The 25,557-nt window shown below is 41.9% G+C and overlaps 1 long non-coding RNA gene across 1 annotated transcript; it reads right to left on the reverse strand.

The window, feature by feature from the left end:
• Positions 1-449: 449 nt before the first annotated feature.
• On the reverse strand, positions 450-8,508 carry LOC125430055. Its single transcript, XR_007244089.1, has 3 exons — positions 8,449-8,508; positions 5,448-5,499; positions 450-589 (listed from the first exon to the last, which is right to left on the reverse strand). It is a non-coding gene; the product is annotated as an uncharacterized LOC125430055 (long non-coding RNA).
• Between the last annotated feature and the right edge of the window lie 17,049 nt (positions 8,509-25,557).

Here is a 25,557-nt window from a genome sequence, read left to right on the forward strand (position 1 = left end):
GGAGACATGGGTTAGCTATGATAGGGATCTAGGAGTCTTAGTAGACCACAAACTGAACATGAGTCAGCAATGTGATGCGGCAGCCAAGAAAGCCAATGCAATTCTGGGCTGTATCAACAGAAGTATAGTGTCTAGATCAAGGGACATAATAGTACCTCTCTATTCTGCATTGGTCAGACCTCACCTGGAATACTGTGTCCAGTTCTGGGCACCACAATTCAAGAAGGATATTGACAAGCTGGAACGGGTCCAAAGAAGGGCAACCAAAATGGTAAAAGGTCTGGACTCACATCCTATGAGGAGTGGCTTAGGGAGCTAGGTATGTTTAGTCTGGAGAAGAAAAGGTTAAGGGCTGACATGATAGCCATCTGAACATGATGGTAAGGGCTGTTCAACAGCAGAATATACTGCCTTGGAGTGTGGTAGAGTCAGCTTCTTTGGAGGTTTTTAAACAGCGGCTGGATGGCTACTTATCAGGAGTGCTCTGATTGTGTGTTCCTGCACGGCAGGGGGTTGGACTTGATGGCCCTTGTGGTCTCTTCCAGTTCTATGATCCTATGAGATTTGTTTTTCATTCCACAAGTCATATCTGTGAAAAAAGAACAAAGATGAGAAAACCAATTTCTCCCCCCAACTGAGTTAGCATCCAGCAAACATCTGGGATTAGGACAAAGAGTTCCCAGGTTAGACAGAATGGCTAGGGAAGTTTGAAAGACGACGGTTGAAACTAGGAAACCAAATGTGAAGCCCCATTTGATAGCGCAAAAAGGAACTTTGTAAGTTGGTTCAATAGAAACAGCACCCTTCATGCTGAACAAGCAGCTGCCATAGCCACAGACCTTCCGCATTTTTCTCCTGCTTAGCTTTCCACCTCAGCCTTCAAGTAGAAGAGGCCATTTACTGCTATTGCTATCCTTGGAAAACCAACACTTACAGAACGCCTCTGGATGTTTTTTCTGTTGCCCACTTTGAATTACCTTTTTGCTGAAGCTGATCAAGCAAGTAAAACATAAGCCCCCAGGAACTCAGAACTACCCTGATGCTCTGGGGAAGCATCTCTCAAGCCATCTGTTTTCAGGCATTTTGAAATGAGTTCTGAAAAGTCAATTGTTTTCTTTGAGGAAAAATAAACAGGCAAGCTGCTACTCTCTTGATTTCCAGCAATTTTCTGCTGTGAGTAGCTGCAGTAGAGGATTTTAGAATGGGAGTCTTGTACTTGTCCAAAAAGTTTGGTAATATAATCACCTCATTTTTACTAACTGCTGCTGGGGGGGAGGGGGAGGGTGCAATTGTGCTGATAATGGTCTCTTTGTTTAAAAAAAGATAACTGAAAGCAATTAATCTCACAATATCATTAAGCTTCTTATTTAGATTGATTGGAATCTCTACACTAACTGCCTGCCATTTCAGGCTTATCTGAGACTTTAATATGATTATACTTATATAATATGCAGTATATATTTAATATAATACAATTTTCAAATATAATTGTTCCCTTTTCGTGTGTGACTGATTGAAGGAACTCTAAAGCATACATAACTTAACAGGCTTTTTTTTTCAAATTTAGAAAGCTGTAGGTGATATACCGAAATGTAGAAGGGGGACAATGAGTACATAAAATGGACGCCCACACAAATACAGCCCAATCTTACAAGGTACAATGTTGAGGCAGCAGTTTGCAGGGTCTGACATAAGGGCTCTAGCAACTAAAGGACAGCACAACTCATCCCTTTGAGCTGATGCTAAGGCTTAGATTTAGCTTAGAAGCTATCTCTGCAGTTTCTGTACTGATACTTCCCTTCCAGCTGCTGAATGGTACAACTGTGACCCCAAAGAACCACTTAACAGGGGATTTCATCCATGTCATCTTAAACATGCAATTGCTTTGATAACTATGAAACTCATCAACAGTTTAAAGGAGTTCCATTTCAACAAAAGAGACTTCCTTCCAAGTACATTGACTTAGCATCTTGATATTACTCCTGAACATATTGAACCCATTATTACAGTGAATAAGAATGCATTATCACTTTTTAACTTCAGGGAAAAATCTGTCCACTACTCATCTACCCAATCATCATATTTATGTCCCCCCCCCCCCCCCCGTGGATAAGCCCGGATTCATCGGCCTGGATGTTCTTTTTTAAGTTGCTCTGATACCAAGGGAATGTAAAGGCAGTCTGATTTGGGTTTCTCCTCCCTTTTCCTTGCTTTTTTTGGGGGGTGGGGGTGGGGGTGGGTGGGTTTGAAGATCAGCTGTTTGTTTTTGAGTCCAAATGGGCTTGGACCAGTGAGCAAAGCATTCCCATGGCTTGCCATAGCCTGTCAGGAGCAGTTTCTTATACTGGCACCATCTTCACATATGACACTCTGGAATCAATCAGAAGAGCCCTGTAAGCAAACATCCATCTTGTTCTCATATTCTGTCTCAAGCATTGCCCAGTGAAAGATGTTTCAAAGCAAGGTATTCATTTCAAACCTGATATGTGCAAGGAGGAGACTTAAGCAATCTTCATGATCCTGCACCTGGCTTTTGTGCAACCACAATAATGTAAAACTGTACAAACGTACTCTTAAAAAATTTATAGCTAGATCTCTTTTATCACATGAGCTACTGATGGGCTTTTGCCCCCAAAGTGTCAAGGCTGGATAGCACAACCCCAAATGACATTCCTTCTTAAGGATCACCTGCTGCTTCTGGCAACTACCCCAGCCCTGTTAGGCGATAATTAGGCCTCATGTGCCTGAACTGCCTCTTGCCAAACTAGTTGAAGTGCAGCCAGCAGTAGACGTTGCATTGACTTGTCCAAAACAACACCCATTCCCTAATGGGGCGGTAAAAACTGCTACTGCTAGTCAAGTCAAGTTTATCCCAAAGGTCATCACTCCAAATGCTGTTACATGAATGCACTACACAATTTCAGAAGCTGGACACTGAAATGTTAGCCACTATTCTGTCATTGATAAAGCAAAAGCTAGACTCTGTGATGTCTGAAGTTGCAAATACTTGCCTTCTATATACTGGAAAATACCCCAATTATCCCTAATCTCCAACTTGGTCTCTCTAGTCAATAAAATGTATGGTCACAAAGCTCCTATTTATTTTTCACTGTTTTCTGGATCCCATAAATCACTGGGCAGGACCTCACAAATTTTCTTTTCTGTACAGTATGTCTTACCCAGACTCAGGAGTCTCTTCCATCAGGGGAGACTATTTGTGCTGTGAAAAAGCATCACCATTAGCAGAACAGATCCATTTGATCCAATGTCCTTATTGTGTATGCATGTGTACTTTGCTATTTGGGGAATCTTTGATACAATTCTGTGTTTGAAAAAAAATACCATTCTTCAGCTCTTTCCCTCCAACCTAATGGTTGGATCCCACAGAACCCTTCTGCTGGTGCAAGGGTTCTAGTGCATGTGGCAGATACATGAGGAAGTCATTGCAAGTTGAGCTAAGTCATCTTAACAGTCATGTCATGTGTTTCCGCTTGAGCAACAGCAAGGTATATTTTAACAAAACTTCCCCCAATAACAGTTTTCCTCAATAAAATCATTGTCGGGGACCTAAGCAGCCCCCAGGCTCCCTGTCTCTGGGTGTAGCCAAGGACCTACTCTCACTGTCCATGTGCCAAAGCAGCAACACACGTGGTACATCTGAGGCCAAGTCCGCTGCTCCACTGCTTGACAGCAACTGGTCCTTTTTAACAGCCCCACTGTTTGATGAGCAGTTGGGATGCAGTCTTGAGCCAGGGGTGGGGAAACAGGAAGATGAGTCACAGCTGGGATGTGGGGCAGCAACAGCTTCCCACAGGAGTTGCTCAGACTCCATGGGAATTCCAGAGGGCTGCAGGACAAGCCAGGCCCTTAACCAAGCAGAGGGAAATAGGTCAGAGAAGGCACACTGGCTCTGGCTCCTGAGGCTGACGGAAGCAGGGATGGGGAGAGGTGAACTTCCAAATTAGTCTGTAATGACTGCCTCAAATAACTGCTTGCCTTTTGATTTTTGTACACAGAATCACTGATTGGAAATGAGAAGATCAAAGCTCAATTTTACAATAACTGTTGCACAAACAGGTAAGTAACTTCCCATGTTGCAAAGTGGGATTCAACCCAGGGTCTGTATACATTAAATATCTGAGTGGGGAATAGGTCTATCTTGTCTGTAGCATATAGCCTATAAACACATGCATGTGAGAACTGAGGGCTCAGCAACATGAGATGCAGGGAAGATTCCAGGAACAAAAGATTCCAGTATCCTTTAGTAGTTTGCCACAGCTATCAATTACTTCCATTCATTTGTGTTTTACATTGCCAATATATGTCTGCATATCGACAAAATTCTGCAAAAAAACAGACAAAACCCAACCCCAAAATTTTAATGTAATTAAGATTTTAATGTTTGTGTTGCTTTTATTGCTGAACACATGGGCTCCTGTGCATTGGTAAAACCCGACACACGAACAAGCTTGACATAATTTGCTATTAACACCAAAATGGAATTTTTCATAGTGTTTTATAATGCTACATATGAACATCCGCAATCATGGGCTGGGCAAGGCAGGAGACACTGACATGACATGAGGGAACTTAAAGCTGCAGCAAACTACACATGACTTGATCAAAATCTGAAATAAAAAATGGAACAAATATGAGGAGGAACTTGGATAAGGAGAATTCTTTACACTGAATGATAGTTCCAATGATGACATGGAAAGAGGAAAGAACTAGGAATTCTTCTTCTAGTTCACAAAATATAGTACACAGAGGGTGTCTACACGGTATCCACAATTTTGTAGAATTTGACAATGCATGTCTATATGAAACCATATTAAGATTCATGTAGCACAAGCACAGATTCACCAACTCCACTTGAAGAAGCAGATTTGAGCCATATTATCAATATTCCTTATTTTCATTAACCAGCAACACTTCTGCCTAGTTATTATTCCTTGGCTGGCTATTATTTCTAACTCCACATGTTATTATTTCTTGGTTGGTTATTATTTCTAGTTCTCATCTTTCCAACCCTCAACTGTGCATTCCTTCATACCAGCAATACCCAGCCACCTTCTATCCTTTTGACCTTCAGAGAAATCCTTCCTGATCTTTACTTCTTCTCTCGACAGTTACAGAGTCAATATTGACTATAAGAATATCCATTAACATTCTGTGACATCATAGCAATTCAGTCAAAGATGGGGGGGGGGGGAGACAAATTACAGGCGGCCAATTCAAGTGCATTTGTATATTTTATATTGTCTGCCGTACCATAAAGGGGCACACAGGTATATCATACCTAACTTACCAGTAATGGTCTCCAAAACAATATTCTGAAAGCATTTCTGTGGGCACAGCCTGGAAAAGAATCCAGCCCCATTAGAAAGAAAATGCTAATGGTGAAAAATAATTGGCATGCCAAGAAAGATGTATGAAAACATACATACCAGTACATGCTCAATGCTTGTTCTGTGTTTGATCAATGCAGTTGTAGAATCACTAAATACAAATAGCACTGGTTATTTTGTCTTAAATATGCACACGTTTTAAAAGGCACTTTTTAAGTGTACATTTCTATAGTGATATGAGAAAATGTGGTCCTCTTTTCTCTGCATTCATTGGACTATTTTCAACATGAAAACAGACCACTGTACTTTAACTGCATTGATTGATTCACTGCTGTCACTGCAGATGAACTTATTATAAACTTATAATAAACTTATTATATGTTTATTAAAAGACTTTCCACCACTCTCCAGAACACAGTAACCACAAGATAGCTTATAAAATATAAATGTCATAAAACAAAAAAGTAACACTAGAATATACAGTAAATACACAGAGGATTAAATCCAGTGAACCATAAATAAAAATGGATCCTTCCTGCCACCTCCCATCTTCTTCATTCCACACCCCCACCCCCGCCACTCCAACAGCTGTATGTAATCTTGAGGGACATATGGCCACGATGACCGGGGACATATGGCCACGATGGGGGCTGAAACTTGCATTTGAAATCCTCGAAAATTGTGGGTCCCTCCTCACAGGGGGAGAAGTATGTTCTGTTTGTACCTGGGAAACCATGTCTTGCCTGAGGATTTTGAGCACTCTAGGCAGGAGGCAAGAAGGCAGCACCTGCTAGGGTTTCCAAGAAGTGGGAAGTGAAGGTAGAGTAACCAGATCCAGGTTGGGAGACTCCTGGATATTTAGGGATGGAGCCTGAAGAGGACAGGGACTTCAGTGGAGCACAATAGAGTACACCCTCCAAAGTATTTATTTTTCTCCAGGGGACCTGATCTCTGGAGCAGCAGTGGTGTAGTGGTTAAGAGCAGGTGTACTCTAATCTGGAGGAACCGGGTTTGATTCCCCGCTCTGCCGCTTGAGCTGCGGAGGCTTATCTGGGGAATTCAGATTAGCCTGTGCACTCCCACACACGCCAGCTGGGTGACCTTGAGCTAGTCACAGCTTTTCGGAGCTCTCTCAGCCCCACCCACCTCACAGGGTGTTTGTTGTGAGGGAGGAAGGGCAAGGAGATTGTAAGCCCCTTTGAGTTTCCCACAGGAGAGAAAGGGGGGATATAAATCCAAACTACTACTACTACTACTACTACTAATACTACTACTCCTCCTCTTCTTCTTCTTCTTCTTCTTCTTCTTCTTCTTCTTCTTCTTCTTCTTCTTCTTCTTCTTCTTCTTCTTCTTCTTCTTCTGTAGTCTGGAGATGAGCTGTAATTCTGGAGATTTCCAGGACCCAGCTCCTACTTTCCTTGTTCTGCCCCCTTTGCCAGCTGGAGGCGGGAAAACACCACCCATCTTCCTTATCCCTGGCACCAGGGTGAGCCCCACCAAAGAGCCATGCTGGCACAAACTCTCCTTGCCACCCCTGGCAACCAAGTCGTGCCTTCTTTATTCCCAGCAGTACAGGCAGGATCTGCCCTGCCCCTGAAAGAGGAGAGGGGTCAAGTTCTCTGTAGCTGGTTATCCATAGAGGCCAAGGGTGCCTCCCTGATACCACACCCAGGGGCAGCCACCTGGGGATGGCCAGTCTGTTTGGCATAGCTCCATTACTGGTGCCGTAGGCAATCACATAGGACAGGGTTCCCCAAGTTGCCTGTGGGTCCCATGGTACCTACCAGTACTTCCCTTGGCACCCATTGAGCTTTTCAGAAAGTGGGCAGGAACATTGTAAGGCAGGGCTTTATATTGGTTGCCCTCTTTCAGATGAAATAATGATCAGGACTGGTAAGTACCTAGGACTTTCTCAGTGTGTGTGGTTTCATTTGCTTTTAGACTTTCTTTCTTCCCAGGTGGTGTAAGTAAAGATATTCAATTTTTCTTCGTCTCCTACAAAGCTATTTCTGCTTTCTGGCTGTCTCCCATAGAATCCATTTTAGGTGTTCACGATCACCCCTCAAAATTCCAAATGTGCCCACAGACTCAAAAAGATTGAGGACCCCTCTGCCTTAGTAGACATGCTGCCCCTTGGGTATGGTTGCCAACCTCCAGATGGGCCTTGAAGATCTCAAGGAACTGCAACTGATCTTCAGAGAACAGAAGTCCATTCCCCTGGAAAACATTGCTGCTGTGGAGGATGGCATAATACACTACTGAGATCTTTCTCTTCTCCAAACCCCACCCTCTCCAGGAACTTCCTCAGGATTTTCCAGGGATTTCCCAATCCATAAACAGCAATCGTACCCTGAGGCTCCCACCCAAAATTAAAATTCATAAGCAGGATTGTAACAATCATCAAAGAAGCAACAAAGACTGTTATGTGGCTGTGGAAACTGTCCCAATATCTCAGACAAGCCTACCTCACGAAGTTATAACTGTGAGGATAATGTAAAGCTGGGGAGAACAATGTGATAAGCTACTTTGGGTGCCCATGAGGGAGATAAGAACAATGATAAAAGAGTATCCAGCCTCCAGACAAAGATTTAGAGTCAAGAAAGTTTCAAGTCAGCATAAGCCAAACCAAAATCTTGGCAAAAGAGATCAGTATCCTTCTAAAAGTCACTAACAGACTCAGTCAAGCCTCATGGGGAAGGGTGTTGCATAATCTTGGTGAAGTCACTGAAAAAGCCCATTAGGCATTGCCATCTGTCAAACCTCCAACAGTGATGGCATATATAAAGGCCTCTCAGCAGACAACCTTGGTGCCAAGGTATGTTGTTACTGAAGGAGCTTTTTACAAGTCAAATGTTAATTCATGCTGTTTTCACATGCATTGGATAATGCACTTTAGCAATTGTTTGCAAGTGGGTTTTCCTATTTCACAGAGTAAAAAAAACAGATGCAAGTAAGGCATTGAAGGTGCATTATCCATTCTCTTTGAAAGTAGCCTGACAGATACCTTGTGGCTCATGTCTTGTGAACACCACCAGTCACTTCCAATTGTACAGAACTAGGAGGAGGACATCATGTTAAATAACAAATAGCAATCATTTACCGTCATACAAGAAGGCACAATAAACTCTGGCTTAATTTCTTATCCTCTCTGTGCCCTTCTGCCGGAAACAACGCCTGTGTGCCTAGGAGGTGATAAAATCCCGAATGCCATACAGCACATGGAAAATTTGGAGGATTGCAAAACAGGATGTTTCATGAAGGAAGCACAGCCTCAAGAAGGAAGAGGCTCAAGGAGTACAGTTCGTCTCACAGTGATGTCAGGGTTTGATTATGCATTTCATTGCAAGCTTGGCTTAGGGTGTTCAGTTTGAGTAGAACTAATGGGCAACACCTGCTATGACAAATACAATTTCCGCCCCACAAGTCCAACAGAAGTGTTTATCTTTTGAATTAGAAAATGTTCCACTAAATGTCTGAACAAGACCTTAGGGACATGAACATATGCCCAGAACTGACGTTTCTACGCATTAGATAACTTATAAAAATGGGAAGTGCAAAAAGAAACCTGGAACAGATCCTCCAGTAAAAAGGCATTAAACACAGATTACAGCCAGGTTCCACTAAAGTGTTCATTTCCAGTTCCTTATTGCCTGTGGCTCATCATTTTTGATTACTGCATTACTGTGAAGAAAATGATGGTAAGCATTATTGGGTTAAGATTCCTACAGATGAGGCCTACAGCTTCCAGGGCCCTGTTATCCTCACCTCACTCAGACAAAAGGCCTACTGGTGCCAGCAGGAACTTTGCCTGAGAAAGAAGCAGCACAGGAAAGTTGGAACTTTTCAATTTACTCACTAATTTGTTTTGTCAAAGGTTTCAGATGAGTTGCTGAATAAAACAAGCTGTTTCCATATGTAAGCAGCAAAAGGGAAAGTCTCTGAAGAACAAAATAACAGATTATAAGAAATTCAGTGAAATAGGAATTAGACACACACAACTGCTGCACCTTGCAGGCCAGTCCTGAGGTCTGACTTCATATGGTGGAGCCAGACCTGAAATATTGCCAGAATTTCCATAATCTTTTTCTGGTATGCTAAAGTGAAAAATAAACATGGAAGAAATGTTCTCCCAGAATTCCATTTGGCCAGAATTGCATGCCTATCAATTCCTACTGATTTCCACTACCAGCTTAAACGTGGTTTATTTATGCGTCTTTGCTGGACACCCTGCTGTTCTCCCAAATACGACCCAAAGCAGGTTGTAATAATGTTGCTCCTACCCCATTTCATCTGTTCACAAGTTATGCTGAGACAGAGTGACTGGCCCAAGATAATCTAATGAGCTTTAATGACAGACTGTGACATTCGAACCTGGAGCTTCATATTTTATTCTTCATTCAATGTTGCTGGATGTGGAAGAACTCTAAGGTCAGTTGCTTTGAGACTTCAGAAGGGAAGAAACTAAGAGCTACTGGTGGGTTGTAACCACTATCACCCATTCTCCAGTGTGTGTAATGGTTAAGAGTAGTGGATTCTAATCTGAAGAACAGGGTTTGAGTCCCCACTCCTCACTCCTCCCCATGAGTGGCAGACTCTAATCAAGTGAAATGGGTTTGCTTCCCCACTTCTACACATGAAGCCTCCTTGGGCTAGTCACATTTCTCTCGGAACTCTCTTAGCCCCACCTACTTCACAAGGTGTCCGTTGTGAGGAGAGGAAGGGAAGGAGTTTGTAAGCTGCTTTGAGACTCCTTACGGTTGTGAAAAGCAGGGTATAAATCCAAACACTTGTTCTCTTCTTCCAGGGCATGGGGAAGACCAGCCTGGCCCCACCTAAATATAAATTCCAGTTTTGTTCTGACACTATCTAGTCAATCAACCTTTCCCCTCCACTCTTCTTCCCTTATGAGTCTAGCCTTTTTTAGTTTGTAAGCCCGAGGGCAGGGCCTGTCTCCTGTGATTGATGGGAATGGAGACGGCTGTCTGAAAAGTGGGAAATAATTATATTAAATAAATAAAATAAAGAAGTACTTGTTTACACTGCAGCCTACTGTAACAGAAAATTGCACAATATTTGAACACTGAGACTGCATCTTTTGCCTGAGTTTAAAACTGCTACAAAGTCATTTACAGCTCCTGTTCTTCAGCCACAAAAACATGGCCCCTGAGCTTCTTCTTTCTTTTGGTGAAATCTTTTTCCTTTCTCATTGGCATTGGTCTGATGTTAAACGATGCTTTCAATATTATCGTAAGAACATAAGTAGAGCATCCTGGATCAGACCACTGGTCCATCTAGTCTAGCAAACTGTTTCACACACTGGCCAACCAGTTGCTCAGAAAGCCAAACAGGGCACAGCAGCCAAGGCCTTTCCCTGCTGCTGCCTCCCAGCACTGGAATTCTACTTCAGTGCACAGAAGCTCCCTTCAGAATTGTACAAAATGGCCACATATTTTTTTTAGTATCGTTTTGCAATACTCCACAACACACCCAACATCTCCCGTGTGTGTGTGTGTGTGTTTGTGTGTATGTATATGTATATATCCTTTCTTTTTTGTAAGACAGACATTAAACAAACATCGTAATTGGTAGGTGCAGCAATAAAATGGCTGCCACAAAACAGCTGCCACAGGAAGTGGAGCCTGCCATAAAATGATTGTCACAGCTTAACTTCAGTAGCACAGTGCAAATCATTGTGCTGTGTGGCAGCTGCTGCCAAAGCAACATTTTTAAAAATCTGCACGGCCAACCAAATCTCCAATGGTCAATCAGAAACCTTGCTGGATTAAAGCCCTGCCTGGCCCCGCCAACTTCCTAAACACACTTGGTGGGTGCCAGAAAAGGTGTTGGCAAGCACCACAGGTTCTGTTTTGGGGGCCCTGCTCTATGCTATATGAAAAGCACATATTTTACTATTATACAGTTAAATACATATGCCTAGAAGAACAAATGTATGATTAACAAACATGAACTTTCATTGAAGTCAATATGAGTTTCCACTAAGAGGTGGCCTGGAATTCTACTATGCACTTTGAAATATTTATTTTGGGGATGGTTAAATCCACACAGTGAGATTTCATACCTTGTATGAAAATTTTTCAAGCTGCCTTATCTAAAAAAAAATATTTTAAATCTGTATACTCTTTGATCAAATGACTTTGAAAATACTCCCACAAGCTAGTTCAGACAAACACTTTCCATGTTTGCACATGGCCTTTTCACCTCAAGAGTAAATGTATGAATGGGCCCTTCGATAACATAAACCAATTCGGTCATTGTTCTTCCTTGAGAAATCTGTGCTTCTGCCCTCTCAAAATTTTGGCAGTACTCCAGGGAATACAGACACTCTCCCTTTTCTCTTTTAAAAAAACACACTTTCTAAGAATCCACAAATCACCTGTTTTCTTCTGGTACTGATAGCCAAAAAGGTCTCAGACAATAAAACCTGAAGAATTTTTTTCTTTACCCCCAAAACTTGTGCTCTGTGATATTCCTCTTTAGTGGAATTTAAACTATATTAAAGCTAGTCAAGAAATCCAGTTCCCCTCTCATGTCTAGACAGTGAAAGAATATACTGGTGATATAAAAAGAATTTTGAAAATGTTCTACACTCTAGTCTTAGGAAGCAGAAACTCTGTGACTAGTTCATTGGTGGTACAGGCAGCATACAATGCAACAAATAGCAGAGGCTGCAGAAGTTCAAAACATGACTTTACATTTATACTGTCACAAAACTGGATCGATAATCTCCAGCTGTCTGGACTGGCAACAATCTATGCCTTTTAAACAGAGGCTATATATGGGTTGTAGCATGCATCTGATTTTGTATTAATTTGAATTTACAGTTCACACTTTGCTTCACTTTGACAGTTGACACCTCTGCAAACTACGGAGGATCTTTGCGGCTAGAATGCTGGCTGGTAGGTACGTATCACCAGCTGACTAATGGATTTATTTAGACAATGGATTTATTTAGACAATTTATTTAGACAATGGACAATGGATTTATTTAGAGCAGGGGTAGGGAACCTGCGGCTCTCCAGATGTTCAGGAACTACAATTCCCATCAGCCCCTACCAGCATGGCCAATTGGCCATGCTGACAGAGGCTGATGGGAATTGTAGTTCCTGAACATCTGGAGAGCCGCAGGTTCCCTACCTCTGATTTAGAGTGATTGGGAGATAACCCATGATGCTTAAGGAATTCTCCTCTTGAGTCAGTCAGAAGTCTTATGGGACACTGACGACAGCAACCTTATGGTGAGATCATCGTTTTCTCTGAGAAATTAAAATCAGAATGAGACTTTAAAAAGGAAAAAAGGGCTTAAAATAACTTGGCAAAAAGTGAAAGGACAAAAACAGCAAGAAGCATTCCTGTTCTATATCTTTTCAAATATACGGTTCTTTCCTCCTTTTTAGTGACAAAAGTGTGTTTGAAAGTAAACTGCTAAGGGAAAGGTTTAAATTGGATATAAGTGAATTGGCATTTCTTCTTTTTTACTTTTTTTGTTAAGCTGTAAAAACTGGTTGCTAGGACAACTCCTGGAATGTAAAGGGATTAAGTAGTTCTGTGGATAATTTAAGACACCTGCTGGAGAAAGAGGCACTGTCAGATGAAAGAGTCTACCTTTTTATTCAGAGCTTATATGACTATAGCCCATACCAGGAAAAAAGATCTACAGCCATAACTTTCAAAAAATCGGTTACATCTGAGATGATGAAAAAATGTTTCAATCAATTAACAAATAAATTGTCATATTTTAAAAGATAATGAAGGAGAGATGTAATAAAATGGAGAAAAGATTCCTTAAAATGAAAGAACATATGTGAGAAGATGTTAAAAAACTGGAAAGTTCTATAAATCAACATTTGGAGAAAAAACAACAACTAATGACAAAGCTGAAACTCTTGAAGGGAAGGCATAAACTTTTAATAGCAGTCTAGAAAGAGAAAGGGACACCTTAGCTCTACTGAAATGAAGACAGAATGAATTTTATTTGAGATTCAGGGGAGCTCCTGAGATTGCAGATGAAAATATAAGACAAAGGATTATAACTGTTTTAGCTTATGTTTTGGGGGTGGCAGAGAAAGATATGGAGACTGAAGTTGACAACATCTACAGATTAAAATCCAGATATGCTGCAATGAGGAAAATCTCAAGAGATATACTAGTTCAGTTTGTAAGAAAGACTATGAGAGATCTTATCCTACAACAGCACTTTGATTCAAGACTGAAATTTGATAATGTGGATGCAATCATATTGGAAGAAAATACCTCCCAGAATCTGTACAAGAGAAAACAATACATCTTTCTCATTGAAAAGTTGAACCAGAAGAAGATTATATTTCAGAAGGGAAAACTGGAGTCCGTATCTTTTATTTTCAAGCAACACAGATTCAAACTGATTATGATTCAAAAGTCATGAGAATTTCTTGAAAGATACAAAGGGGATTTTACTGATAGTGAGGCTTCAGAAGCAGGGACGTATGTATAGATTTTTATGGGGGGGAAGGGCCACCCCACCCGCCCCTGGGGATGTGGCCATGCCTCCCCAAGCCCAGCCCCCGGCCTCAGTGCTTATAAAAGCAGCTCTCCGAGGCCGGGGATAGCAGACTCTCCTACCACACGCTCCCCTGCCCCCCCCCCCACCAACTGGACTCCCAGCTGGCAGTTGGCAGCCCCTTCTGCCCTCCCCTCTGGGCAGAGGCATAGCTAGGGAAAATGGAGCCTGGTGCAAAATTTGAGTTTCCCCCCCATGGGTGGCCGCTGTGACACTGAAATCCACCCCCAAACAGCATCACTTTCAATGGTGTTTAAACTAGGGAGCCCAGATTCTCCTTTTAAATCCACCTTAAAGGGAGAATCTGGGGTCCCCAGTAAAAACAAAATTGAAAGTGATGCTTTTTGGGGTGGATTATCTCCCACCCTGAAAACAGCATCACTTTTAATGTTTAAACTGGGGACCTCAGATTCTCCCTTTAAATCCATGCCAAAGGGGGCGGATTTAAAAGGAGAATCTGGGGAAATTTTGGGTGTGCCTGCTGTCAGGGGTGTAATTGTTAAGCTAGCAGCACCAAACATTCAGAATATCTTTAGGAGATGCTCCTAATGATACCACCCAGGTTTGGTGAAGTTTGGTTCAGGGGGTCCAAAAGTTTTGGACCCTCAAAGGTGTAGCTCCCATCTTCTATTCGCTCCCATTGGAAACAATGGAGGATGGGGCACCTGATTTGGGAGTCCATAGCTTTGGACCCCCTGGACCAAACTTCACAAAACCTAATTGGTATCAGTAAGAGACTCTTCAGATGATATTACCCAGGTTTGGTGAAGTTTGGTTCAGGGGGTCCAAAGCTATGGACTCCCAAATGTGTAGCCCCCATCTTCTATTAGCTCCCATTGGAAACAATGGGGATGGGGCACCCCCTTTGGGAGTCCATAACTTTGGACCCGCTGAACCAAACCGCACCAAACCTGGGTAGAATCATCAGGATAGTCTCCCAAAAAATCCCTGAAATTGTGGTGCTGCTAGTTTAAAAACTGCACCCCTTGCAGGCCAAAAATAAAAAAACACTAAAAAAATACAAAAACCCCCACCAACGAGGGGTGGAGCTTCGGACATGCAATGGGGGAATTGAACCCAAGAAAAAAAAACCCTTACCTACGTCCCTGTTCAGAAGACTCAGATCAAGATCAGTTAGAAGCAGAGCACTGGCATCCCCAACAGGGAAAATTAGAAGAAACAACTGGACTGGGTGACAAAGTTTGTTAGTACTCTGAAACCCAACTATGGATTACAAATTTCTAACATGGAATATAAATGGAGGTAATGCTCCACACTGAACTTACCCAATATTAAAGAAGAGCAGAAGAATATTATGAACGGTACCATAACAGCAAGAGAAGTGGTGGAGCCTATAAAATATCAAGCCAAGGAGAGGTCTCTGATCCAGATGCTTTATCAGATTTTTATAAGTGCTTTGAAGATTGGATTTTACAATCTTTGCAAAAGACAATTAACCTCATCTTGCAAGAAGGAAAGATGCCAGTCAAGAAAAGAGCCCAATATAACATTAATGCCTAAAGAGGAGAAAGACTTAACTTCTGACAAGAAATGAGTATCATTACTGAATAATGACTATAAGTTATTTACTACAGTTTTAGTTGACAGACTGAAAATAGTGCTATAAGAGGTTATTAATGAAGCTCTCCTAGACCCAATATCCACTACACCATACTGGCTCTCTATAGAGCGATTCTGTTTCAAATATTGGCCTTGATTTGTGGCACATTTACTCAATAGTTTGACCACAACAGAATTAAGGGTTCCCATATTTGTACAAGAGTACTTTCACACATGCAGAATAATGTCCTTTCAATCCACTTTCAATGCACTTTGCAGCTGGATTTTACTGTACAAAATAGTAAAATCCACTTGCATACAATTGTGAAAGTGGGTTTGAAGTGCATTATTCTGCATATGCAAAAGTGCCCTTGGGGCATTTGCCAGTTAGTTGTCAACTGATGCTAATGACTGTATTCTAGAATCTTAAGTTGTTGACAAAGATTTAAGTATTGATGGGTTATATTGGCAAAGCAATGAGCCATCCTAGGGGGGGAATAGGGATGCTTGTGTGATACACAGCACTACTCCTAACTTTTCAGCCTCTTTCCTCACTGTCTCCAACTTTTCCGCTCTCAGCCATGGAGAGAGACTGACCTGACCATTCCCACTTGACCAGCAGATCTAGGCAGCAATTCCTTCCACCTCAGTGCCAGTCTATTTTAACCTGGAATTTGCAGTGACTACACCTGATTCTTTTTCCTTTTGCTTACTATTGAATTTTATTTCTTGTCAGAGATAAGAGTTGAATTTGGTCCACTGCAAAACAGCCATGCAGCAAACAAAAGAACAAAATGAACCATCTTTAGTCTTTACTCCAACAAGATCAGAAGAATGGATTGAAACGGTATGTTATCAAACATAGTGGAATCAATAAACAGACCAATGTTCAATATATTTTTTAAAAAATTAAATTATTAAAACAGGAGTCCCCAAAGTGGTGCCTGTGAGTGTTATGACCCAGCCCAGCATGCCTGGGGACACCTCAGAGGACTCAGATAAGGAAGAGGGGACAGCTTTGGCTCTAGAGGCCTACAGGTTCTGAGCCTGAGTGAGCCTTCAGTAGTACCTGCAGGACTTGGTCCAGAGGCTCTGGCAGAACCTTCAGTAGACCCTGCAAGACCAGGTCCAGAGGCTCAGGCACAGTATGCATGCTGGGAGTCACAGATAGGCCCCAGTTCTGAGATTCTCCAGCCTCCAGACATCAAACCAGGGGAGGGCATTCCAGCTCTCTCACCCCCTTTGTCTTCAGAGCCTGGGGAACAACACCAGAGGATGCAAGGCTTCTGATTGGCCACTGGAGATTTGAATGGCCATTCAGATTTTTAAAGCATGCTTTGGTAGGAGCTGCCTCTACCTCAAATGGATCTTCAGTGTGTGACAGACAACAAGTTGTGGGAACCATCTTATGTCTTCCTCCACACACACAATCCTGGCAGCTGGCAACCACTGTATGGCAGCCATTTCGTGGCAGCGCCTACCATGCCGTACTAGAATTCCAAAGGCACTGGCAGGCTCAAAAAGGTTGAGGACCCCCAGGAAAAACCTAACTTTGCTGTTTATGTTAGCGTTTATGGGGTTAAATACTCCTGAATTAGGAATAATCACTTGTGGCCTGAAGGGAGAAGCCCCTCTCAACCCTGGCTGATCTTTGATGTTCTACAATAAATGGATTAAACCCTTATTTTCTTGTTTCAAAAAATATATGCGCATTAGACTGAGCAGAAACACGCTGGTAAACCGGCGATTCGTTCGTATGGCTCATATCCAAGGACAAGTCTGGCTCTTCTTCCAAGAGGATACTTACAGCTTGTTAATTCTACCGCGATCTTAGAAATGTGCTTGTTGGGCAATAAAGTGGTCTCAAGAACAGTCGCTCCGTTCTGTACTGGGGAAAAAGCGACCACACAGCTTGCAATCGCCCTTCTCTTTCCGCGACTCGCATAGTCGCAGCCATCCCGCGGCCCTTCACTCAGCCCCACCCGCCCTCGGGGAGCGGAGGAAACCCAGCGGGAAGGCGGGTGGGTGGGGGAAGTGGCCTTGCACAGCCGCGCGTTTGGGCAGCGGCACGTCTGTGCCTCTGGATTGGCTGGATCCGAGGGGTGTGTCAGCAGAGGGGGCGGGGTCGGCGGCGAGGCCCCCCCAGCGCACACGTGCTCGCGGCATTGTGTGCTGTGCCTTTGACAGAGACCCCGCCGGTTCCTGCCCCCTTCCGCCTTGGCAGCCGCACGTGTGCTACGTGCTCTGTCCAGCCGGTCCGCTTCAGCAGCAGCAGCCTGATGGGGGAAGGGGTGGCTGTGAATTGCAGACAGCCTCCTGCAGCGCGGGAGGGCTTTTCCACCCTCCCCTCTTGAATGGCCTGGTTAAACGGGAACGGGGGGCTGCGGCGGATGTCTGAGCGTTTTTGTGTGTATGAGAATAAGAGAGAGGAGAGGTGGGTGAAGAACGTTATGGCAAACAAACCTGCCAAGAGAGGGGGAGGGGAGCAAGATATACCGGAGTGGAGATAATCGCTGCCGCCTAGACTGAGGATGGCAAAAGCTGTAAAGCCCCTGCTCTTCCTCCTCAGGGCTAATATGACAAATAAATAACCCTGGCCTCTCCCCTTTTCTTCAACTCTTCTTCCTCCTTAGTCTTTTAGCAATTCAGCCTGTATGAAACAGATGTGTAATGAACAGGATCTGGTAATAGGTGAAACATGCCACTGGGGTGATTGATGAAGCCTCTAGAAAAGAAAAAATGCACAGTCACAAGGTGACTTTTCTCTGCACAGTAATTTATCCATAATATTTACAAGAAACTAAAAATTCACCACTAGCACTGTTGCACAATTCATAAATAATAGTACATAAAAATAATATTTTGAAAACCTTCATTAATGCAGTAAAAGTGTGCTCCTGAGTAATGTTCTGTTAAGGGTTTGGGTCTGCACCAGGTAATAATCTGGATTAATTAATCCCAAAGAAAAGTATGTGAATGTATGTGGAGTCACAATATATTAAAACCTCAAGGCTTTTCTCTTTATAAATGTGTTTGATGTAAGAGGGGGACCTTCCTCATATGGGTTCATTTTAAGTTTTCTTTCAGTGTATGATAGTATATTATAAACAATCATAATCAACAGAATAAGAAAACTCAGAGGCAAATAGAAGGGGCATCGAGAGAGAGAAAGAGAGAGAAAAAGCATGTGTTCTTACAGTTAGTACAGAAAATTGGCCAGGTTTCATGTTAGTGGGTTGACTTAAGAACATAAGAAAGAGCTTGCTGGATCAGACCAGAATCCATCTAGTCCAGCACTCTGCTACTCACAGTGGCCCACCAGATGTTTTGGGAGCTCACATGCAGGATGTGAAAGCAATGCCCTTCTGCTGCTCTGGAGCACCTAGTCTGCTAAGGCATTTGCAGTCTCAGATCAAGGAGGATCAAGATTGGAAGCCATACATCGACTTCTCCATAAATCTGTCCAAGCCCCTTTTAAAGCTATCCAGGCTAGAGGCCATCACCACCTCCTGTAGCAGCATATTCCAACACCAATCACGCATTACGTGAAGAAATGTTTCCTTTTATTAGTCCAATCCCCCCCTCCCTCCACGCAAGCATTTTCAATGTATGCCCCCAGGTTCTAGGACTTGGAGCAATGGTTGACAGGTACATACAAGTGTAACCAGAATGGTGTTGATTCTCTAGTTTGGTCTCAGTCAATTCTGCACATGTTACTTGCCCCAGGTTTGATGCTGTTGGGAAGTTTGTTAGTTTGTTTTTTTCTTGCTTCCCCAAGGTATTGTAGTGCATCCATGTACCTCCCAGCATGTTCCCAACATTTCTGCCATCTTTCCCAAACCTGCTTTCCTGTGAAGTTTAGGGAAAGATGGCAGCGAAGCCTGGATGGCTGCCATGTATGTAAGACACTTTGGATTATACCTGTCTGGACTCCACAGTAGCCATTTTCCCTGCCTCCACAACAGCCATTTCCTCCCCATAGGGCTTTCTGTTTTCTTTACATCAGTAATTGAGTATCGTTATAACCAGTGCTTTTTTTGTGGAGAACTCACCAGTATTGAGTACTGGCACCTTTTTCAGAGCCAGCAAATTAACAATAGAAGAGATTAGCGCACATTCAGAAAGGCATGTAAAAATGAAATCAGAATGTCCCCAGATCACTCATTGTTAGCCTTAAGGTAGGCAAGCCAAAGCTTTTCAGTCTCAGACCACTTTTTATACCTGGAGCCAATAATAGTGATCTGTTTGGGTGCTGTGTGGTTTCCAGGCTGTATGGCCATGTTCTAACAGCATTCTTTCCTGACGTTTCACCTGCATCTGTGGCTGGCATCTTCAGAGGATCTGATCCTCTGAAGATGCCAGCCACAGATGCAGGCGAAACGTCAGGAGAGAATGCTGCTAGAACACGGCCATACAGCCCGGAAACCACACAACACCCAAGTGATTCCGGCCGTGAAAGCCTTCGACAATACATTAAATAGTGATCTGCTTTACAAGGCTGTTGTAAGGATTACCAGATAATGGCCTGTATCCATCCTTACTGTTAAGATAAATTAAAACCCGTTTTCTTAAGAGGGAATATTGGGAATATTGGCAATCCGTCTCTTAAGTCTCTAGCTCCTTTCACGTGAAGATATAAGGGGAGAGGAGTATCTTCACACAACGAAAGGGTCTAGAGCAGTGGTTCTCAACCTGGGAGCTGGGACCCCTTTGGGGGTCGAACGACCTTTTCACAGGGGTCGCTAGACCATCAGAAAATGGTCTTTTTATATTTTATATATACCAATTTTATGGTTGGGGGTCACCACAACATGAGGAACTGTATTAAAAGGTCGTGGCATTAGGAAGGTTGAGAACCACTGGTCTAGCGACTTACCATTTTTTTAAACAAATGAAAACTGAATTCAAAGAACCTGATTGATAGATAGCTTGTTTAAGGTGGATGGCCATGTTAATCTGTAGTAGTTGAATAACATTTAAGCCCAGTAGCATTTTAAAGGCCAACAAAATAAGCTTTCACGAGTCAAAGTTCCCTTCATCAGATAGCATTTCAAATCTGACAAAACGAACATGACTCAATGTATTATTGAAGGCTTTCACAGCCGGATTCAACTGGTTGTAGTGGGTCCACGGCCACACAGCTTGGAAAACCCACTACAACCAGAACATGACTCAATTTGATTCACTACCCAGAAAGTTTTATTTTGGTCTTTAAGGTGCTACCAGATTCAAATTTTGATATATTTTTGACAGCAACAGGGAAACAGTGTCCCATGTGGAAAATATCCTTTGCACAGGCCTATTCTCTTTTATTTCTGCTCCTATACATCTATCTCACCACCACCACCTTTGATGAGCTCTCTGCCAGGTTTTTTCCCATATTGGTAGTTTGCAAAACATTTTAAGCAAAACGTTCAGCAAAAGGTGGAAGAAGCATGGCAATTGTATCAGATGTGGGTGTTGTGTAAACCTGCATTTTTCCCTCCACAAATACAGTTTGGGTATGATCTCTCAGGAATGAGCTATCAAAGCTCATTTGGGGGAACTTGCAGCAGGGCTAGGGAAAACCTAACAGGGGGAAGACTGAATGACTATCATGCAGTACCTCCAACCCCCACCAGAAAATGACGACCATTGGGGAGAGAAGGAATACCCTGAGTTCTATGCAGAAGTGTCCAAGAAGCCAGCAGAAGCAGATGCATTGCAAAGCTGTACTAGTTTCTATCTACAGTTCTTGGCAGTCCCTTCAGGAGCACCTCACAAGGGTACTTTCAAAAATCTTTTAATAACCTACACCCAGGAATAACATATTCAGGGCAACATTAATTTACAAGTATAATTTCAAGAAAAAGTTTGAACACTGCTAACTGAAATGCACTCATATCCACTCCAAGGGTGTTTCAAAATTTAAATTGTGTCCCATTGCAACCAGTGGTGGGATTCAGCCTATTCGCACCAGTTTGGTAGAACTGGTAGCTAATTTTTTTTCTAGTTCAGAGAACTGGTTGTAATCCCACCATTGAGTCCTTTCGGAACTGGTTGTTAAAAGTATTTGAATCCTATCACTAGTTGCAACCATTTCAAACAAAAATGTATAATCTGTAAAGATTGGGATCTTACCAGCCATGCTTCCAGAGCACATTTATTGCGAGCAGAATTATGGCAATTATGTGATGACAGTAAGGGGGTACTGTTACTCCAGTTAAGCATTAGTAAAGATGCAGGTGAGCCAGTATAAACCTGAGCAGCCACACCTCGCTATAAATGAAGAATAAGATATTTTGATTGGATGATAGGGTTGTAGTCTATTGTACTGTTTATTGTATGATCCTCTTGCTCTTATTGCATTTTCTTTCTTTTTGTAATCAATTTTCTGGATTTCTTGTGGTATGTTTTATTAATTTTTTCCCTGTCTGAATTGTTTGTAAATTTTGTAACCCTTTTGCATTCATCACTGTATGTCTTATGCTATCTGAGTGAGAAAGTCTCAGTGAAAAAGGTGGGCTGGAAATAAATGAGGACAAGCAAAGCTGAAGAAAGATAAGGGGCAACAAGACTATTCAAGGTTCAGTTTATCTGATAACCCCCTGTCCATTTAGGGGCAGACTGGAGAGTCACATTTTGTACTACTATTTTTTTCCCCAGAATCCCAGTATGTAATAGCTATTTAAAGCAACACAGCTGGACTGATTTGATCTTTTCTGAGGCAACTGACATTTCACTTATTTATTTAAAACATTATTAGTGTGACATCTCCTCAAACTCAAGGTAGCATCTAGGCAGAAACTCCTCTACTGCAGTAGTATGGAAGAGGCATGCCTCACCAAACTGCATTAAGCATTATCAGTCCATTTCAGTAGCGGTATAAGAAATTTAAACTCAGAGACTCAGCAGAAGCAGAAACAAGACCTGGGAGAAATCCCCTCTGCAAGCACCCGGTCATTATTGGCCCATGGAGTGATGTCACATCTCAATTTTAACGGGGTGGCTTCCCATTGCCTTCCTCAGTCATCTACACTTTACCCCCAGCAAGCTGGGTATTCATTTTAGCAACCTTGGAAGGAGTCAAGGAAAAAAATAAGTGAGATATTGGACCTTCTGCTGCTGCTTCATTCCTTAAATTACATCCCTAACTCACCTCTGTTCTGAATCACCTGTCAGCAGTTTAGTTTACTCCTTAGAAAATATGATGCCAAGACAGGACAAATTGAAAGAATACCTAATTTCCCTCAAATAAACTGTTTTGACTGAGGTTTTTAAATCTGTTTTCACAGGAATACTCAATGTGCATGACATATTAAATACACAAATGTAAAGGAATGGCTGTATTCTACATTCTAGAAACAAATAAAAGCAATCCATCTTTGAACTTTTAAAACTGCCTTTCTGCTCAGTTGAACAATGTGGATCCAAACTTGAATCTATGTGTAAGCCCAAATTCTAGTAACTGGTATTACATTATCTGCATATAGTGAAGGATGAAGATGATTCTTGGTGTTGTTCACTCCTTAACTCTTCTGGTTTTTATTCTGGATGAATAAGGATACAAACCAAGTCTTTTAAAACTATTGTTCAATATTGCTTTCCCTATTAAGAACTACTACTGCCATGAGAGTGATTAATGAATTCACCTGCATTTGGTCACATTGAACTTTATTCTTCAAATAATTAAACAACGGAATCAATAACGATGGAGACATCACACTTCCAAAATAAACCTCACTGCTTTTAACAGCAGAATATTTAGAATGTGCACATTCTAGGTAGCCCAATCCAGATGTGGGGGGAACATACATCGATAACAGCGCAGGGCCATGCTGGAGTATTTCCTCCCAGCCCATCACTTAAGGGGCATTCCTGATGGCGCACAGAACAAATGCACTGGCAGCCAGCCGCCCCTCAGCTCCACGGCAGGTAGACCCAGAAGTCCTACCATCCCAATCCTTTCTTCCAAATAGTTCTTCCTTCCAAATACTATGTATGGTTTTCTAACCAAGATTGTATCAGATGGTAATATCCACCTCATTTCAGAAATTTATGAGCGCTACAGCAATCTATCCCTCTCATGTTCCCCACCAAAAAGATGTTGGCCAAAGTCTGACCTTCATTGACTGGTTCCTCCTCTGCTTGCTGTCAAAAGGTTCAAAGGGTCGGGGGTAGGGGACCCACTGTAAGTCCAGCAGTGTACAATTTACTTATCTACAAACTGATGAATGCCCCTTACACCAACCCCTAGTGTATATGATGGAATGATCCAACTTAGGAAACAGACTTCTTTACTGAAGGTCCATTGTTCTCCATAAATCCCTTTATTCATATTCCCAGGCATTATGTCCTCATTTCTTAGCCTAGTCTCATCAGATTAATTAAGCAGACAATGCTAAATTTGTACACAGAATAAACATTTATTTCTGCTTATCCTATTATAAATGTCATCATGAGACAGCATTCCAGATGATTCATAGCCAATTTTTCTTTAAACTTCACAAGGTTAAAGTATAGGTTAAAGTCTGGATCATAAAATATAGCTGAGCTGAAGCTGCTTTCAAACAATAACATCATTTTGTTCTCTTTCTTTGTACCACTAAACATTGTCTTTAAGTACATACACATACGCAGTTAACATTTTAAAATCCTATTTTAATAGCATAAGAGCAATGAATGGACAGGTTTGTTTTCTTATTTGAAGCACAGATATAACTATTTTTGTTACAATGAAAAGCTTGAACAAATAAATTTGAGATGTGTTTAGTTGTTGTTGGGGCCTGTGGTAACTTTAATGTCTAGTTTCAGCTGTCAAAGTTTAGCTGAACTCTTGGGGTTTATTGTTTCTGTGGTACCCCTCAACAGAACTGCAGTCTATTAGTCAATCCTGAACCATGTATAATTTTGCATGCCAAACCAGTTGCAATGGTCCTTGAGTTCCGCCAGAGCATTCAACAAACCATCTAAAGACTACCTATCTCTTCAAAGAATGTGTTTAATTGGCAAAAAACAAACAAACCCCTACTTAAAGCCAGTGGGCATACTTCTTTGTACAACATGCTATAGCCATGCCAGTGGCAACATTTTTTAAATAAATATCTGGTACCATACAAAGCAGCTTTGCAAGAACAAGACACAACTATAGCAAATAAATTAAATCACTCAGGGAGATCAACAGATACTTGCTGAATAACCTATATAACCTATATAACAAAGCCAATGAATGGTATCAGATGCCTGTACTGCAATGAAGCTTTCTGGATGACCTTGATTTGGTCACACTGTCGTAGTTTAATCTACCTTGAAGGGTTGTTGTGAGAATAAAATGGAAAAGACAGAATCATAACTAGCTAGGTGGAGAAGGATGTCTAAATACAGAGCAACTGTATCCCCAACTGCACTGTATTTCCATCAGTCTTGCGGCATGAATGTGAATCCCTACTGCTGTCTTGTGAGTTAACACAACGGGATAACAATGTGCTCTGAGCAGTGAAGACCAATCTGATAATCAGAGAACTACCAAAAAGCATTAGTGCAATTTGCAAGGAAAATCTAGAGAAAACTAGTACAACATAAAATTATATACTGATGTAAAAAGTGGTCAGCTTTCAACATGAAATTGTACTATAAAGTCAATGGGGTGGGAAGGTTGAAGGGTATCTGATCATCAGAAAAAGACATCAGTCACATAACCAAAATTGATTATTACAATGCTTTAGCTATCATTTTGATACCAGATAAGAGTTTTTTAAGGAGGATAATTGATCTAGCCTATCCAATTTGGGAGTATTCTGAAATGCTTGAAGGTATGTTTGTCCTAGCTATAGTTTTAAAGAACACAATAGAACCATTGGGCAATGGACAAACAAGTCTTGAATGAGATACCAATGGAAATACATAGGCCTCTACAATTTGAGTAGATACAGATCCTTTTCCCAATCTCTGCAAACTCTGTTCATGTTCTGGGGCTGCACAGAATTAATATGGCAAAACAATGACCAAAAGGATTCAGGTCAAATGGCAAAGCAGTCTAACAAAGGAAATAAAGTGGTTTATGGCTAGACTGGAGAAATCCCATGGGGATGTTGTATAGGAAGCATTATGCAA

This window comes from Sphaerodactylus townsendi, linkage group LG03, assembly GCF_021028975.2.
Source record: "Sphaerodactylus townsendi isolate TG3544 linkage group LG03, MPM_Stown_v2.3, whole genome shotgun sequence".
Lineage (NCBI taxonomy): Eukaryota > Metazoa > Chordata > Lepidosauria > Squamata > Sphaerodactylidae > Sphaerodactylus > Sphaerodactylus townsendi.